The sequence below is a fragment of the Amphiprion ocellaris genome, chromosome 24 (genome assembly GCF_022539595.1).
Source record: "Amphiprion ocellaris isolate individual 3 ecotype Okinawa chromosome 24, ASM2253959v1, whole genome shotgun sequence".
Lineage (NCBI taxonomy): Eukaryota > Metazoa > Chordata > Actinopteri > Pomacentridae > Amphiprion > Amphiprion ocellaris.
In genome coordinates this window covers 7,137,781-7,157,129 of record NC_072789.1, presented here as the reverse complement: position 1 = coordinate 7,157,129, position 19,349 = coordinate 7,137,781, and the positions used below count along the sequence as shown (strand labels likewise).

General features: G+C 36.0%; 1 long non-coding RNA gene across 2 annotated transcripts in view; it reads right to left on the bottom strand.

The window, feature by feature from the left end:
* Window positions 1-83: 83 nt before the first annotated feature.
* The window catches only part of LOC118469708 (uncharacterized), a 150,137-nt gene continuing 130,871 nt past the window's right edge, over window positions 84-19,349 (bottom strand). The window contains exons 1-5 of one of the 2 annotated variants that reach the window (XR_008600732.1): window positions 18,388-18,488; window positions 7,567-7,605; window positions 7,443-7,480; window positions 7,325-7,363; window positions 84-7,158 (exon numbers count right to left, since the gene is read on the bottom strand). This is a non-coding gene — a long non-coding RNA (uncharacterized LOC118469708). Of the gene's footprint in view, window positions 7,159-7,324; window positions 7,364-7,442; window positions 7,481-7,566; window positions 7,606-18,387; window positions 18,489-19,349 lie in introns of those variants that run through there. The other variant, XR_008600731.1, reaches the window with a different exon arrangement.

Genomic DNA, 19,349 nt, shown 5'->3' with positions numbered 1-19,349 from the left:
AAGGAATTTTCATGATTTTAATATTCTTTTATTTGCAATAAAATTCAATAACTTCACTCTTGTTTACTGTAGTGTCACCAAAATCATTGAAGCCTTCAATTGTCTCCTGCTGCTCATACTACAACTCTTGGTTTCATAATAAATACAAAATCTGAATTTTAAGATTTTGTCATTATTTTAGTATTGTTTTATTAGTAATAAATTAAATAACTTCATTCTTGTTTACTGCAGTGTCACCAAAATCATTGAAGCATTCAATTGTCTCCTGCTGCTCATACTACAACTCTTGGTTTGAAACTAAATCAAAAAATCTGAATTTTAAGGAATTTTCATGATTTTAATATTCTTTTATTTGCAATAAAATTCAATAACTTCCCTCTTTTTTACTGCAGTGTCATCAAAATCATTGAGGCCTTCAATTGTCTCCTGCTGGTCATACTACAGCTCTTGGTTTAATAATAAATACAAAATCTGAATTTTAAGATTTTGTCATTATTTTAGTATTGTTTTATTCGTAATAAATTCAATAACTTCACTCTTATATATTGTAGTGTCACCAAAATCAATGGAGCCTTCAATTGTCTCCTGCTGGTCATACTACAACTCTTGGTTTGAAACTAAATAAAAAAATCTGAATTTTAAGATATTTTCGTTATCTTAATATATTTTATTAGTAAGAAATTCAATAACTTCAGTCTTGTTTACTGTAGTGTCACAAATATCATTGAAGCCTTCAATTGTCTCCTGCTGGTAATACTACAACTCTTGGTTTGAAACTCAATCAAAAAATCTGAAATGTAAGATATTTTCGTTATTTTAGTATTGTTATTTTCTTAGTCATACAATTCAATAATTTCACTCTCATACATTGTAGTGTCACCAAAATCATTGAAGCCTTCAATTGTCTCCTGCTGGTCATACTACAACTCTTGGTTTGAGACTAAATACAAAATCTGAATTTTAAGATATTTTCGTTATCTTAGTATATTTTATTAGTAATAAATTCAATAACTTCACTGTTGTTTACTGTAGTGTCACCAAAATCATTGAAGCCTTCAATTGTCTCCTGCTGCTCATACTACAACTCTTGGTTTCATAATAAATTACAAAATCTGATTTTTAAGATTTTGTCATTATTTTAGTATTGTTTTATTAGTAATAAATTCAATAACTTCACTCTTATATATTGTAGTGTCACCAAAATCAATGGAGCCTTCAATTGTCTCCTGCTGCTCATACTACAACTCTTGGTTTGACACTAAATACAAAATCTGAATTTTAAGGAATTTTCCTGATTTTAATATTCTTTTATTTGCAATAAAATTCAATAACTTCAGTCTTGTTTACTTTAGCGTCACCAAAATCATTGAAGCCTTCAATTGTCTCCTGCTGGTCATACTACAACTCTTGGGTTCATAATAAATAAAAAATCTAAATTTAAATAAATTTTCATTATCTTAGTATGTTTTATTAGTAATAAATTCATTAACTTCACTCTTGTTTACTTTAGCGTCACCAAAATCATTGAAGCCTTCAATTGTCTCCTGCTGGTCATACTACAACTCTTGGTTTGACACTAAATCAAAAAATCAGGATTTTAAGATATTTTCGTTATTTTAGTATTGTTATTTTCTTAGTCATACAATTCAATAATTTCACTCTCATACATTGTAGTGTCACCAAAATCATTGAAGCCTTCAGTTGTCTCCTGCTGGTCATACTACAACTCTTGGTTTGACACTGGATACAAAATCTGAATTTTAAGGAATTTTCATGATTTTAATATTGTTATTTTATTAGTCATAAAATTCAATAATTTCACTCTTGTTTACTGCAGTGTCACCAAAATCACTGGAGCCTTCAATTGTCTCCTGCTGGTCATACTACAACTCTTGGTTTGAAACTAAATACAAAATCTGAATTTTAAGAAATTTTCATTATTTTAGTATTGTTTTATTCGTAATAAATTCAATAACTTGACTCTTATATATTGTAGTGTCACCAAAATCAATGGAGCCTTCAATTGTCTCCTGCTGGTCATACTACAACTCTTGGTTTGAAACTAAATGAAAAAATCTGAATTTTAAGATATTTTCGTAATCTTAATATATTTTATTAGTAATAAATTCAATAACTTCAGTCTTGTTTACTGTAGTGTCACCAAAATCATTGAAGCCTTCAATTGTCTCCTGCTGCTCATACTACAACTCTTGGTTTGACACTAAATACAAAATCTGAATTTTAAGAAATTTTCATTATTTTAGTATTGTTTTATTAGTAATAAATTCAATAACTTCACTCTTGTTTACTTTAGCGTCACCAAAATCATTGAAGCCTTCAATTGTCTCCTGCTGGTCATACTACAACTACTGGTTTGAAAATAAATCAAAAAATCTGAATTTAAAGAATTTTTCATTATCTTAGTATGTTTTATTAGTAATAAATTAAATAACTTCACTCTTGTTTACTGCAGTGTCACCAAAATCATTGAAGCCTTCAATTGTCTCCTGCTGGTCATACTACAACTCTTGGGTTCATAATAAATAAAAAATCTGAATTTAAATAAATTTTCATTATCTTAGTATGTTTTATTAGTAATAAATTCATTAACTTCACTCTTGTTTACTTTAGCGTCACCAAAATCATTGAAGCCTTCAATTGTCTCCTGCTGCTCATACTACAACTCTTGGTTTGACACTAAATGAAAAAATCTGAATTTTAAGGAATTTTCATGATTTTAGTATTCTTTTATTTGTAATAAAATTCAATAACTTCAGTCTTGTTTACTGTAGTTTCACCAAAATCATTGAAGCCTTCAATTGTCTCCTGCTGGTCATACTACAACTCTTGGTTTGAAACTAAATCAAAAAATCTGAATTTTAAGATATTTTCGTGATTTTAATATTGTTATTTTCTTAGTCATAAAATTCAATAATTTCACTCTCATACATTGTAGTGTCACCAAAATCATTGAAGCCTTCAATTGTCTCCTGCTGGTCATACTACAACTCCTGGTTTGACACTAAATACAACATCTGAATTTTAAGATATTTTTGTTATTTTAGGATTGTTTGATTAGTAATAAATTCAATAACTTCACTCTTGTTTACTGTACCGTCACCAAAATCATTGGAGCCTTCAATTGTCTCCTGCTGGTCATACTACAACTCTTGGTTTGAAACTAAATCAAAAAATCTGAATTTTAAGGAATTTTCATGATTTTATTATTCTTTTATTTGTAATAAAATTCAATAACTTCAGTCTTGTTTACTGTAGTGTCACCAAAATCATTGAAGCCTTCAATTGTCTCCTGCTGCTCATACTACAACTCTTGGTTTCATAATAAATTACAAAATCTGATTTTTAAGATTTTGTCATTATTTTAGTATTGTTTTATTAGTAATAAATTCAATAACTTCACTCTTATATATTGTAGTGTCACCAAAATCAATGGAGCCTTCAATTGTCTCCTGCTGCTCATACTACAACTCTTGGTTTGACACTAAATACAAAATCTGAATTTTAAGGAATTTTCCTGATTTTAATATTCTTTTATTTGTAATAAAATTAGATAACTTCAGTCTTGTTTACTTTAGCGTCACCAAAATCATTGAAGCCTTCAATTGTCTCCTGCTGGTCATACTACAACTCTTGGTTTGACACTAATTGCAACATCTGAATTTTAAGAAATTTTCATGATTTTATTATTCTTTTATTTGTAATAAAATTCAATAACTTCAGTCTTGTTTACTGTAGTGTCACAAAAATCATTGGAGCCTTCAATTGTCTCCTGCTGGTCATACTACAACTCCTGGTTTGAAACTAAATCAAAAAATCTGAATTTAAAGAATTTTTCATTATCTTAGTATGTTTTATTAGTAATAAATTAAATAACTTCACTCTTGTTTACTGCAGTGTCACAAAAATCACTGGAGCCTTCAATTGTCTCCTGCTGCTCATACTACAACTCTTGGTTTGAAACTAAATCAAAAAATCTGAATTTTAAGGAATTTTCATGATTTTAATATTCTTTTATTTGCAATAAAATTCAATAACTTCAGTCTTGTTTACTGCAGTGTCACCAAAATCATTGAAGCCTTCAATTGTCTCCTGCTGGTCATACTACAACTCTTGGTTTCATAATAAATAAAAAAATCTGAATTTAAATAAATTTTCATTATCTTAGTATGTTTTATTCGTAATAAATTCATTAACTTCACTCTTGTTTACTTTAGCGTCACCAAAATCATTGAAGCCTTCAATTGTCTCCTGCTGCTCATACTACAACTCTTGGTTTGACACTCAATACAAAATCTGAATTTTAAGAAATTTTCATTATTTTAGTATTGTTTTATTAGTAATAAATTCTATAACTTCACTCTTGTTTACTTTAGCGTCACCAAAATCATTAAAGCCTTCAATTGTCTCCTGCTGGTCATACTACAACTCTTGGTTTGACACTAAATACAAAATCTGAATTTTAAGATTTTGTCATTATTTTAGTATTGTTTTATTAGTAATAAATTCAATAACTTCACTCCAATATATTGTAGTGTCACCAAAATCAATGGAGCCTTCAATTGTCTCCTGCTGGTCATACTACAACTCTTGGTTTGAAACTAAATGAAAAAATCTGAATTTTAAGATATTTTAGTAATCTTAATATATTTTATTAGTAATAAATTCAATAACTTCAGTCTTGTTTACTGTAGTGTCACCAAAATCATTGAAGCCTTCAATTGTCTCCTGCTGGTCATACTACAACTCTTGGTTTCATAATAAATAAAAAATCTGAATTTAAATAAATTTTCATTATCTTAGTATGTTTTATTAGTAATAAATTCATTAACTTCACTCTTGTTTACTTTAGCGTCACCAAAATCATTGAAGCCTTCAATTGTCTCCTGCTGCTCATACTACAACTCTTGGTTTGACACTAAATACAAAATCTGAATTTTAAGATTTTGTCATTATTTTAGTATTGTTTTATTTGTAATAAATTCAATAACTTCACTCTTATATATTGTAATGTCACCAAAATCAATGGAGCCTTCAATTGTCTCCTGCTGGTCATACTACAACTCTTGGTTTGAAACTAAATGAAAAAATCTCAATTTTCAGAAATTTTCATGATTTTAATATTCTTTTATTTGTAATAAAATTCAATAACTTCACTCTTGTTTACTGTAGTGTCACCAAAATCATTGAAGCCTTCAATTGTCTCCTGCTGCTCATACTACAACTCTTGGTTTGACACTAAATACATCTGAATTTTAAGGAATTTTCATGATTTTAATATTCTTTTATTTGCAATAAAATTCAATAACTTCACTCTTCTTTACTGTAGTGTCACCAAAATCATTGAAGCCTTCAATTGTCTCCTGCTGCTCATACTACAACTCTTGGTTTCATAATAAATAAAAAATCTGAATTTAAATAAATTTTCATTATCTTAGTATGTTTTATTAGTAATAAATTCATTAACTTCACTCTTGTTTACTTTAGCGTCACCAAAATCACTGGAGCCTTCAATTGTCTCCTGCTGGTCATACTACAACTCTTGGTTTGAAACTAAATCAAAAAATCTGAATTTTAAGATATTTTTGTTATTTTAGTATTGTTATTTTCTTAGTCATACAATTCAATAATTTCACTCTCATACATTGTAGTGTCACCAAAATCAGTGGAGCCTTCAATTGTCTCCTGGTGGTCATAGTACAACTCTTGGTTTGACACTAAATACAACATCTTAATTTTAAGGAATTTTCATGATTTTAATATTCTTTTATTTGCAATAAAATTCAATAACTTCACTCTTGTTTACTGCAGTGTCACCAAAATCATTGAAGCCTTCAATTGTCTCCTGCTGGTCATACTACAACTCTTGGTTTCATAATAAACACAAAATCTGAATTTTAAGATTTTGTCATTATCTTAGTACCTTTTATTAGTAATAAATTCAATAACTTCACTCATATATATTGTAGCGTCACAAAAATCATTGAAGCCTTCAATTGTCTCCTGCTGGTCATACTACAACTCTTGGTTTCATAATAAATAAAAAATCTGAATTTAAATAAATTTTCATTATCTTAGTATGTTTTATTAGTAATAAATTCATTAACTTCACTCTTGTTTACTTTAGCGTCACCAAAATCATTGAAGCCTTCAATTGTCTCCTGCTGCTCATACTACAACTCTTGGTTTGAAACTAAATCAAAAAATCTGAATTTTAAGATATTTTCGTTATTTTAGTATTGTTATTTTCTTAGTCATACAATTCAATAATTTCACTCTCATACATTGTAGTGTCACCAAAATCATTGAAGCCTTCAATTGTCTCCTGCTGCTCATACTACAACTCTTGGTTTGATACTAAAGTCTACTGTGTGCAATGTGTGACAATGTATAACTCACCTCTCCTCTATGAACATCCACCGCTTGCTCTCTCAGCATCTGAAACAAACAAACACAAGAGTAAAGCAGCACTTTGTTCTTTTTCCTCTTTCCTCTTACTTTGCTATTTTCACACTTTGTTCTTTTTCCTCTTTTCTCACACTTTGCTATTTTCCTCTTACTTTGCTATTTTCTCACACTTTGCTCTTTTCTCACACTTTGCTATTTTCACACTTTGTTCTTTTTCCTCTTTACTCTCTTTCCTCTTTTTTCACACTTTGCTATTTTCACACTTTCCTATTTTCCTCTTTCCTCTTACTTTGCTATTTTCACACTTTGTTCTTTTTCCACACTTTGTTCTTTTTCTCTTTGTTCTTTCCTTAAACTTTCTTCTTTTTCCTCTCTTCTCTCTTTGCTTTTTTCTCACACTTTACTCTTTTCCTCTTTCCTACTTTTCTCTCTCTTCACACTTTACTCTTTGTTTTTCAGAAAAATTGACGACAATGCAGTTTGGACTCTTTTTTTTTTTTTTTTTTTTTTATTTAGGTGAAATTCCATTAAGAAGAAGAAGAAGAAGAAGAAGAAGAAGAAGAAGAAGAAGAAGAAGAAGAAGAAGAAGAAGAAGAAGAAGAAGAAGAAGAAGAAGAAGAAGAAGAAGAAGAAGAAGAAGAAGAAGAAGAAGAAGAAGAAGCTCTGCTTCTACGGCAAATCTCTGACACCATGCATAACGTTTTCTTGTTGCAACTCATCTCTGTGAACCTCCTGAAACAAATAAAAGACACATATGAGTAAATGATCAAAGTCCAATGTCTTCAATGTGTCACAAAGCAATCAATCAAACATACAAGTGATCAAAACAAGTCACCGCAATAAAGAGACACACAAAACACTCATCACCTACGTGACACTGTGCGTGTGTCTAACTCACCTCTCCTCTCTGGACGTCCACCACTTGATCTCTCAGGATCTGAAACAATCAAATACATGATTAAAACAGCAAAGTCTACTGTCTGCAATGTGTGACAATGTGCATGTTTCTAACTCACCTCTGCTCTATGGACGTCCACCACTTGATCTCTCACATCTGAAATAAACAAACGCAATAAACACATGAGTAAAAGAACAAAGTCTACTGTCTACAATGACTGACTGTGCATGTTTCTAACTCACCTCTCCTCTCTGGACGTCCACCACTTGATCTGTCAGCATCTGAAATAAACAAACACAAGAGTAAAGCAGCAATGTGTGACAATGTACTGTTGAAACAAATGTTCAAAAACACAGTATAAAAGAGCAAATTAAGATTTGTAAATAGTACACATTTTTGATTTTTTCTTTTAAAACAATCTAAATTTTAATTAATGTTTTTTTTTTTTTTAAAGCAATCTTGAGAGATATTATGTGTAATTTGAAAAATAAAATGGGGAATCTGGTGAAAATGTAATTCAAGCAAAGGCAAGCATTTGTACAATTCAGATTTTTTGGAGCTGAAAATAGTCGTGTAAACAAAACAAAATATTGTCTGTGAAAAAACAGACTTGGTGAGGGCATTATTTACAGATAAGCCTTGTTTTATTGGTTTTTTTTTATTTCAACTGTTAACATATTAAGTGTTTTTTTCTGTGATTTCACTAGCTGTTAACGGTAATTTAACAAAACAACAAAATAACATTAAATGAATGATAAATCCAGTCTAGACATTGTTAATGTTGTAAATGACTATTCTTGCTGGAAACGGCTGATTTTTAATGGAATATCTCCATAGGGGAACAGAGGAACATTTCCAACAACCATCACTCCTGTGTTCTAATGCTACATTGTGTTAGCTAATGGTGTTGAAAGGCTCATTGATGATTAGAAAACCCATGTGCAGTTATGTAAACACATGAATATAAGTGTGAGTTCGACAGCCCCACGCAGCCAGGAAGCCAGACACAGGGGCCGAGCGGCCCACCAAAGGGATGGCAACCAGCCCAGCACAAAGCAGGCTGCCACCGGGAGCCAGCCAGAGGAATTCAGAGCCGGGTCCCGATGCGAGTCCAGAGGGTGAAAATGGACAGTGTGGTGGGGCCCGGCGACGCCGACAGAGAGGCACCCCGCATACCCCCCGCACTAGGCCCCAGGAGAGCACAGGACACCCAAGGTCCCCACACCCCGCAGTGCGTCCTGACAACCCACCGGGACAGAGCCACCACATGCCACCAGCCCGCACCACAGCGCCCACCAGGACGGCCAGTCCAGCACCCACACCATACCAGACCAGCGCCCCGGCAGACGCCATAGCCCACACCACGGGCCAGCCACACGCAGCACCCTGCCCCAGAGGGTGGACAGGCCGCACCACCAGGAAGCAAGGGCCACGAGCCCCCATGCCCCGCCCCCCGGAGCCGGCACGACCAGGATGCAGGGGACCCACCCGGCAGCGCCACCGAGACCCCACCCACCCCACCCATCCCACCCCAGGACAGCACCAGGCCCGGACAGAAGCCCCCACCAGCAGAAACTGATCTCCAGTGACGGTACACAGGCCTGTGCCCAGATGAGTCAGAGCCACCCCCCCAGAGAGACCACCCGCAGTTGTTATTGTTGTTATCTTTCTATTTTGCTTACTGTAGATGTGTATAGCTCTCTTTTTTAAGTGAATTATTCTGTAAACAAGAAAAGCACTCAGAGCGCTGCACTCCGCCAAAGCTGCTCAGTCCTTGTATCATTTCTGACAGATAAGTTGAGGTAAGTCCGTAGCAGTGAATTTGTAGTAGGATCGCAATCATGTGATCGTTAGCAGGCAGCTGACATAGTGTTCACTTGTAGTCATGATTACAGTGACACTGTGACGCTATCTCACAATTATACAGAAATCTTAATAAAATCCATGGATCCAGACTATAAAACGCATAACTGCCAAAATCTAATCACTTGGTCCTTGTGTCATTTCTGACCTTCCCTGAAAATTTTACTGAAATCTGTTTGTCTCTTTTTGAGTAATGTTGCTAAAAGAAAGACAGACAATCATGCAGCGACCGTCACGTAACTTGGTTGCGTTCCTTGGCCGAGTAATTATCTATAGTTCCAAATGTAATTTCTACAAGTGAAAATACTGTAAGAATTGTTTTATAGATCTCTGGAATTAAATTAAATCATCTCAATATATTTCTAATCAATATTTGTAGGCTTCCCATACATGGTGTCCACCGTGAGTTAACAGTAAACAAACATACAGCCTGTGCATTACATTTGTCATTATATAACTGCAACTTGTTTCACAGCCCAGCAGAAGTTTTAAGTGAGTTTAGCAGATGTTTCACAAAGACAGAACTTTCAGGGCCAGAATCTGCTTTATAAGGCCTGGACTGGCTGCATTCATGCTGGGAACATTGAAATAGTTCGCATCTTTCTGAATGGGGTTTTAACAGGCTTGCTGACCTCACACGGTATGGAGAGTCTGCTGTGCTGCTGCACTCATGAAAAACATTTCAACTTTTAGCACAGTGCTGTTGCACTGTACTCCAAACAGACCCTCAACAGTCGCATAGCAACAGCAGCTTTCCCCAACCTGCATACAGTAGATGTGTTTAGAGCTGCTTGTTAAAGATGAGCCCCCCCCCCAAAGCCGACTCGTTCTAATTGAATATGATGCCGCTTTCGATATATTTGTCCCGATGTGCTGTTTTGTTTTTGTTGACCAGCGCCGAAAGTGCTGAGTGTACGGATGCAGGTAGATTCTCAACCCTGACCCAAATAGGCGCCTTGGAGCCCTGAAAACTCATGAGGCGGTGAAGATACAGCCTCGTGCTTCTTGTTGAGAAAGTAACTCGCTGAATGAATTCTTTCTGATGTCTTCTTTCTTTCTTTTCTCCCCTCCCTGCCTGCCAACTGACATACTTTCTTTTAATTCATCAGCAGCATGGCGAGCGATGGAGGGAGCGTGGGAGAGAGTAGGAGGGAGAAGGGATGGATGGAGAGAGAAAGAAAGTCTGTTTCAGCATCAAAAAGACTGTCTCAGAGACTAGGGGGAATACATTGACTCTTCAATGTGCTTTTTGATGATGCCTTTCTGTTTTATGAACTCAATGATACACAACAGCAGCAGCAGTGTATTAGCCTACTTCTCTCTTTACTCTTCTCGCCCTCTGTCACGCTTTAGCTCATCTTAATAGACTGTTGCTCATTGCTCCCTCTCTCGCATGCATCTTACCATCTCTCTTGTCTCTCATTATAACCTGTCTTTTATTTGGTAAAACATACTCGCTGGCATCAGCTGGCAGGCAACTGTGCAAGACAATATTGCGATGGCTCATCCTTCCTACAGTGAATCTTTCCAACGCTAAACTTTTCTCGAAGACACTAATGCACATTGCCAAGTCATTAAACATTTAAAGGGCTATTCCCCAAGTATTCAATACCACAGAGAATAACACGTCCTATTATACATGACCCAGAAACAACTCACTCATATCTTGAGTCACATCTGCTCATTGCAATAATTATTAAGAGAAAAAACAGGCTCTTTGGAGGCAGATTAAACAGAATACCGACTGTTGCGCAGACAACACATTAGTGGCAATGAAGTAAGCCTGATTAATGTGAGGTTTAATTGAACATGACTGCATCTCTGCATCAGTAGTTGTTTGGCTAATTGAATTAAACATATCTTGCACAATAACACATTCGAGCACTACGGCAGCTGTCTTTTAGGAATAATCTAAATTGATGTGATAAGCTGGAAAACTGTTGTTGTCAGAAGGAAGTATATTTATCCTGTTTGTTTGCATTTTTGTTTGCATTGTGCAGTATTGAGAGTTTTTGGTTTTATATGGTAATGCACTGACAAAAAATGTGATTCCATTTTCTACTGAGTATACACTACTGTTCAAAAGTTTGGGGTCACTTAGAAATGCTCTTATTTTTGAAAGAAAAGCCGTTTTTCACAATGAAGATGACATTAAATGAATCAGAACTCCAGTGTAGACATTGTTAATGTGGAAAGTGACTATTCTAGCTGGAAACGGCTGATTTTTAATGGAATATCTCCATAGAGGTACAGAGGAACATTTCCAGCAACCATCACTCCTGTGTTCTAATGCTACATTGTGTTAGCAAAGTTAGATAAAGGCTAACTGATGATTAGAAAGCACTTGTGCAGTTATGTTAGCACATGAATAAAAGTGCGACTTTTCATGGAAAACATGAAATTACTTGAGTGACTCCACGCTTTTGAATGGTAGTGTATATATTATAACATAGTTTAAAGAAAAACATTGTTCTTTTAACTCCACCTGTATTACATCACACTTTAAAGGTGCTTTTTATATCAACTATGGATCAAGTGACTATGTCTAATCTCTAACCAAGTCTATAGTTCCACAGAGAATTTTACTATTTTTGAACGAACTGCGTTGATTTTACAACCATGTAGCTTCCATCCTCATTGCTCTTAATGGCATTACTTTTAGCACCAAAAGGCAAACTAAATTAGCAACTAGCTATTGTTTGCTAACACATTCACAGGTTTTTGCAATGCCACTAAGTCAAACGCACATTAAAACTTGATTTGATGTAGGTTTAATAAGTGATGCAAACTTGGATGTTGAAAAATTTTTCACTTTTCTCAATTTCTGACATTTGTCATGAAATATGATAAATTTGCCAACAGTTAGAGGCTACTGTACCTAACTCCATCAAGCAAAAAGCATCCAATGGTTATTTATTTTAAAAAATTACAAAGTTGCAGTTTCATTTCATGAGTTTTAAAATTAAAAGTCATGGAGTATGTTGGGGCAAAAACAGCCATAACTTGTCAAAACTTAACTAAGGCTGAAAAGGGCAGGTTGAAGCCAAAATAAACAAAAGTCAGGAAAATAAATTTTATATAAGAACATTATGCAGCAAGACTTTACAAAACTTAAAAAATCAGATGTTACACTCCTTCAGTTTGGATACTTTCTGCCAGAAAACCACTTGATCCCCTGTGATTCTGAAAGCTTCATTTAGTCCAAATATTCAAGTCCAAGTGAAGTTCTCTCCAACTAAACATAATTAGTGCGGTCCAACGCACAAGTTGCAGTCATTAAACGAACTTCTCACACTTCTAAAAATGACAATCTCTTATTCAGTCCTGTCAGATGCAGTGGAATAATTTAAGGCTTCTCACTGCACTTTCTCTCAATTCATCAGTGTCCAGTGGTATATCCTGCTTCAAAATTATCTGACATGTTTCATGAAATATTTCTTTTTGCTTTTAAGGCAGAGTACCACACAAAACTACTTGTTGTGTGGACATTTTTTTATTTTTATTTTTTTAGCCAAAGAGAGCGGTAGCTGAGGGTAAAGTGTATGTTGAGTCAGTTAGTGTCACTTCAGATGTGTTTCTGCATCGTTCAGATTTCTGTTTTCACTCTAAAAAAAACCCCATCTTAGCTGGGAGGCCATTTTAAGGGTTCAATATCTTCAGAAATATAACTCCCACTGCCGTGAAAATGGGTCAGGACACAGACGAAATAGTTTTCAGGAAATCCAAATGATTGAATAGCTTTACCAGGGGCCAAACTTTTAATTATTGGCCCCTTAAGATGGAAAAACCTGCAGTATTTTCCAACAACGATGACACTGGAGCCCCAGGAAGTTCCTGTAACCGTATATATATGGATGTATCCACATTTCCTGCTAAAAATCCAGTGTTCGGTTGTCATTTCACCTACTTTTGAGGCCTCTAACACCAAGTATGGAAAGCAAGATATCCACTTTTTGGTGATCAAAATGGTGATATGCCACAAAAACTGGTGTACATAGGTGTCTATATTGTTATTATATGAGCAAAGTTGCCTCTGCTGGAGCCAAGAAATTATTTTGTCTGTGTCCTTACCAAGAAATATTTGTTAAGATACTGAACATCAACTCTACACAAATTAGTTTTAGGTCCCACATGCCAAATAACAACAAAATTGGAGATGGTGCTTCAACATATTCCCTGAATTCTATCTGAACTGACACAGACAGACAATGTTTATTTTAAATGTCACCATATATCTCCTAAAAGCTTTACAAGTCTGTTTCATCACCATGGTTTGGTTAGAGTCTCACTGAATGAGAAAGAGACAGCTGATCAAATTTGTATAAGCCTCTTTGAAGACAGCGATTGTCAGCATGCTTTGCATTTTACAGAGAACAATATTCAAACAGAGAAAACACAGTATAACTGAGACAAAAACAGCAAAACTTTTGGCAAAAGGTTTGGGTTTTCTGACAAATTTAAGGCACATTTTTGACTCAGACTGATCACCTTTTAAACATGGATTGGATTTCAAACATGAAATTGGTGATATTTGACCACACAGTGTGTTTTCACAGGACGGTGTTGTAAAACCTGGTGCCTCAAAGAATAACCTTGTCTTTTGTGCACTCTGCTGGACACTTGTAGTACATACAGTATCCAAGCATAAGCTGCATCCTGCCCTCAGTTATACCCTCTTTGCCAAACACACATTTACATGCCCACACACTTATCTGCAGACACAGAGAGAGGCGTGTACATGTGATTAATGCTCTCCCTTTTCACATTTCTTGCTAATTAGCAGCTGCTTGTAGCTCATACTGATGGTTATTTAAAAGGCATTTTATTTAGACAGTGTCAATAGAGCCATAGACACCATCATTACACATTTAATTACTCCATGTTTGCAGTTTAAACTGTACAGGGGCCAATTTCATGGACAGACTACCTGTTTACACTTTTCTATTACAGCTTGATTCCTCACACACAGTCTGAGTTGGAAAGGTCGGCTGGATGGGAGCTGGGTTCAAATTCTTTCTAATTTTAATATTACATTGTGTATATCATCGGACAAATAGTCCACATTAGTAGATACCAGCTACATGCCTTGAGCTCAAAAGAAAAATAAAATCATGACACAGTTGAAAAAACTTTTGCGAAGCTAAACACTTGATATCCTGTTGTTGTGAGAATCAGTTTTTCTCATCATTTCCTGAAAGTCTCCTGGAAAGAAAATGTAATTTGCTACTATTTACAGGGGAAATGAGTAGTGCTCAGTGGTATTTGAAGTGAATGGATAGTATTACTAAAGGAGTGTTTTATTGCAGCTGAGCTGAATGTGCAGCCAAGCACACAATACAACATATATGGAAAATAAAGTCCCTGATGAAAATTTACCATGATGAAAACTGAGTTTTAGTGGAGTTTTTCTTTCAAAGAGAAGCTAACTGTCACAAAAAATATAGAAATTTACAGTTTGTTCAAGAAAGCTTTACAGAGACGCACACAATCAGAAATATATCTAATGGCAGCTAAAGCACCGTATGCTGCATTTGCAATCGAGTAAACATTAGCATCTTTGGAAATAAACACTAAATATACACAGATCTATGTTGCCACAACAGCTGAACAGGCACAGAGTGGGAATCATAAACCAAACTTTGTCCACAAAAACTCCACTACACAGTCATGGAAAAAAATGATGAGACCACCCTTGTTTTCTTCAATTTCTTTTTCATTTTAATGCCTGGTACCACTAAAGGTATATTACCTGAAGAATACAATGAACACGACAAAAAAAAAAAAAATTTTAAAAATGCAGCTGATTACAAAATAGGTCCTATTTGACATGTTTAAACTTAAATGTTTTCCCAGGGAATATAAGAGGGAATGTCATCGGCAGCACTGTACATGCAAAAGCCTAGAGTGGTTTTCTGCTGACATTCAAGCTGTAGCACAAACCATAGCACAACTCAGAAGTTGTCAGCGCTAATGTAATGCCTAAAACAAAAGAATTACGTGAAGCCACAAAGGCAGCCATCTTGGCACTGCTGGAAATTGTCACGAGTGAGAGACAGGTAGCGAAAAAAATTGATGATCTCCAAGACAGTCATTACACCAAGAAAAAACAAGCTGAACATGGTCCTACCAAATTGCTAGCTGGTCGTGGCAGGAAATGTCTTCCTACCCCACGAGATGTGCACTCATCCGAGTCTATGTCAAGAATTGTCCTCAGACCTCCAAGGACCTTAAAAATGAGTGGGCACTGTGTAGAAATGTGACTTGTTTGGCAAGGACAGTTAGAAACAGACTTGTTGAAGCTGGTCTGAAGTCACACAGGGCAGGAAGAAGCCCTTCATCAAGGAAAGGCAGAGGAAAGCCAGTTACTCTTTGCTGGGATCATAAGGATTGGACTGTTGATGATTGGGCTAAGGTTCTCTTCAGTGATGAATCCAGCTTTCAGTTGATTCCCACTCCAGCCAACTTACTGGTTAAGAAGAAGCCTGGAGAAGCTACAAACCAGACTGTCTTGCCTCTACAGTAAAACATGGGGGTGGATTGGTGACCATCTGGGGTTGTTTCAGTCTGGGTGGAACAGGGTGAATGAACCAGGTCATGTACAGGGCTACTCTTGAAAACGGTCTTCTTCCATCAGCTGGAAAACTCTTTCCTGTCTCCAATGACTGGATTTTCCAACAAGACAATGCCCCTTGCCACACAGCAAAGTCAGTTTCAGCCTAGAACATTGGAACCATGCCTTGGCCTGCTCAATCACCAGATCTAAATCCAATTGAAAACCTGTGGAAAATCATCAAACGCAAAATGGAGTTCACTCAAAAGCTAATAATGATAATGGTTCTGACCCTCAGTTCCATGCAGCAGTTTCAGTCATAAAGGGAAGAACAGGCAGGTCATTTAGGGGAGAATTTTGCAAAAACTACAACTGTGCTCATGTGGTTTTTAAACTTCTTTCCTCCTCACCACAAAGCACTCGGCTTACTTCACCCAGTGCTGACAGAATTTCCTGTTGATAAAGGGAACTTTTATATATTCCAGACTGTAATGGCAGCAACTTACAAAACTTACAAAAAAATTAGATCATTAGTTACTGTTAAAACATACAACAAATCAGTATGACAAGGTGCAAACGGTCTGTGCTAAAAAGAGAGTTATGTGGAAAAATGACCTTTTACTCAGGGACTGCAAAAAAGCTATAATTGTAGGGATTAGGGATGGATCTTTTCATCATTAATTAAAAAGCATAAGAACTGAAATATTATTTCTCATATTTTTCAAATTTATCAAAATAGCAGCTATACAACACATTTAAGAAGAGAGAGAACCCCAAAAAGCATAATGTAGGCTCTTTAAACAATGACCTTAACGCTATTACATACGAAACAGCTTCCTAGTTAATGCAACCATCATTCAGGTTCATGTTATAGCCATCAGTTATCAATTAATTTTAATTTGTTTCTCAGATCCTATGCTTTGCAAGTCATTTTTACATCTCGAGAGGTTTCAATACCACAAGACCAATGAACTTTTGAGCTGTTGCCATGCAGAAGACCCTAGTAAGTAAACTGATATAAGCCAGATTATGTATCATCAGTTTTCTCAACGCTGCAATCTTTAATATAAGCCAATGTTAGTGTTGGACCTTACAGAAGTTAAAGGACCACTAGGTTGAAAATTCTTTACCTTGTTAACATATGGTGTGTTTTTATATGCTAGAAAACACACCTTGAGTGAAATAAACACTCAACACCATGACAGAGTGTTTTTAATCCGCGGTGTACAAACGAAAGTCTCATAATTATGGATAGACCGATTATCAGCATGGGTGATTAACGTGGCTGATAGTTAGCATTTTTCTGATGATTGTATCAGTATTTTTAAAGCGCTACTTCTGGCCTGATGCAGACACTACCAGGACATTAGCTACTCTCACAGTGGCTAAGGCTACACTAACAGCTAGCTTCCCTGAAACATTTAAGATATGGTCACTCTGTGGTCTCATAAATGTGTCTCATGCACAAACTGCAAAAACTGAGCAAGAAACAAATCGTCACAAACCAGGAAATCAGCTACTCTCACAGTGGCTACGGCTATGCTAATGGCTAGCAGCTAAGTTAGAAGGCCGCCACAGATTAACCTGAAACAGAGTCTGGTAAACAATAATTAATAAAGCTTTAAGATATGAACCTTCAAGGGCAATAAAAGTGATAGAACAATAAAAGTTGAACAAAATGGAGAAGAAAAACAGACGTAACTACAGCAGACAAACTGATGAATCTCAGCTGATCCCACATAAACAGAGGAATTTAATCAGCAGCATAACCACTCACATATCTATTTTACATATTCAGTTATGGTCACCCTTACTGAAGAAGTCTAGTTATGAATGATAGGTTATCTGCTGTTAAAACATTACACTTAATGGTGAATCGATCCCGAATATCACGTATCAACCTTTCCTGATTACCAATAATTGGCATCAGTATCGGCCCTAAAATATTTAACAATCCTAAGAAACCATTCCCGTCAATTACTCCAATATTGTGTAGCACGGAGTAGCTTTACAATGTTTGAGCAGATTCGTAGGGGAGCTGGTGTGCTCGGGCTGCAGCTTGTGAGGAGGGGTGCTTGAATTCTCAATGAAACAACAGTGTACAGTTGCTGAAGTACATCTTGGGAATTGAAGTAAACTCATGTCCTGATGTTTTTAGATACACAGGCTTGTACCTCTGACTCTTGACTAAGGACCCAGATATTTTCTGATGCAGCTTTTGATCTTTCAACATCATCTATGAGAAAAATGAAACAGCTCATTCCTTCTACCTTGCAGCTTTATAGACACATTTTTATTTTTGCTAAGCTGGCTGATTGAGTTTGTATAAAGACTGATATGCATAAAGATCCACTGTAGCTCCCCATCTACACCCTAAATGAATTTCCACATCGTCCCTTACATACAGTGCTTCACAGTTGATGCTGTAAGAGACTGAATTATCATCATTCCTGTCACCATGGATGTGTAGCATTCCGTAAATATATGGAAGTCTTCTACACAGCCGAATGCCATTTCTCCGCACGTAAAATATAAATCCGCCCAAAATGCACTGCAGCTAGGCAATTAAATTGCAGCTTGTATCCTTGCAAAACTAACAATGTCTTTTCCTGTAATACACGACTCCATCAGCCTCTAACAAAACACTCACCTCCAGTCAAATAGCAAAGATTTCACCGCATAAGAATGAGTCTGTCTTGCTGAAAAGATGCGGCATCTGACAGAGACACCCACTGTTTCTTTATGTAACACCTTTTTATAGCACCTATTTACCTTGAAATGATGTTGCCAAGTAACAACATTCCAATTGTGTGGTGTGTGTAGGCGAGTGTGCGTGAGTGGGTGTGTGTGTGTGTGTGTGTGTGTGTGTGTGTGTGTGTGTGTGTGTGTGTGTGTGTGTGTGTGTGTGTGTGTGTGTGTGTGTGTGTGTGTGTGTGTGTGTGTCAGTGATGGATGTCCTAAAGTGCCATTATTGGCTCTAAAAGGGGGGTTCTCACAGCAGCTGGGCAAATGACTTCAACTCATTTTTACTCTCATGCAGGTCTGCTGCTTTAGAGAGGTGCAGGCAGGAACTCATCTATCACTACTGCACATTAATCCTTAATGCTGCTAATGCCCGCTGCCTGGCACAGGGCAAAAACACTTTACAATGAAGGATACTGTTACTGTTTGTTTTTCACCTCATGTCTCTTTTTTTTGCACATCTTTTTCTAACCTCTTCCACTCACTCCATCCACTTCCCTCTCAGTATGAGCTGCTTAACTGATACATGTACTGCAGTAATCCCCTTCTTAGTGAATGGGATTAACATTTAATTCAAGAAGAGCCTTTTATCAATACCTCATGCATTCATTGTTCGCTCTGTTTAGGGTGGCCTTAGCCGGCTCTTGGCAAATGGCACGAATGGTAAGTGTATTAATGTGATAGATGGGGCAGATAGGAGTGTAGAAAAGTTTTTTAGAGGGAGAATTTATCAGCAACGCATCAGAACAACTCAATCTGGTTAAAAATACACAAAATGCTTCGCAGTTTAGACCCCAAAAATCGATTAGCAATGCATCAAAAGGAGCATTAGCCTTCAACACGTCCCTTGATTCTTCTGTTTTATGTATA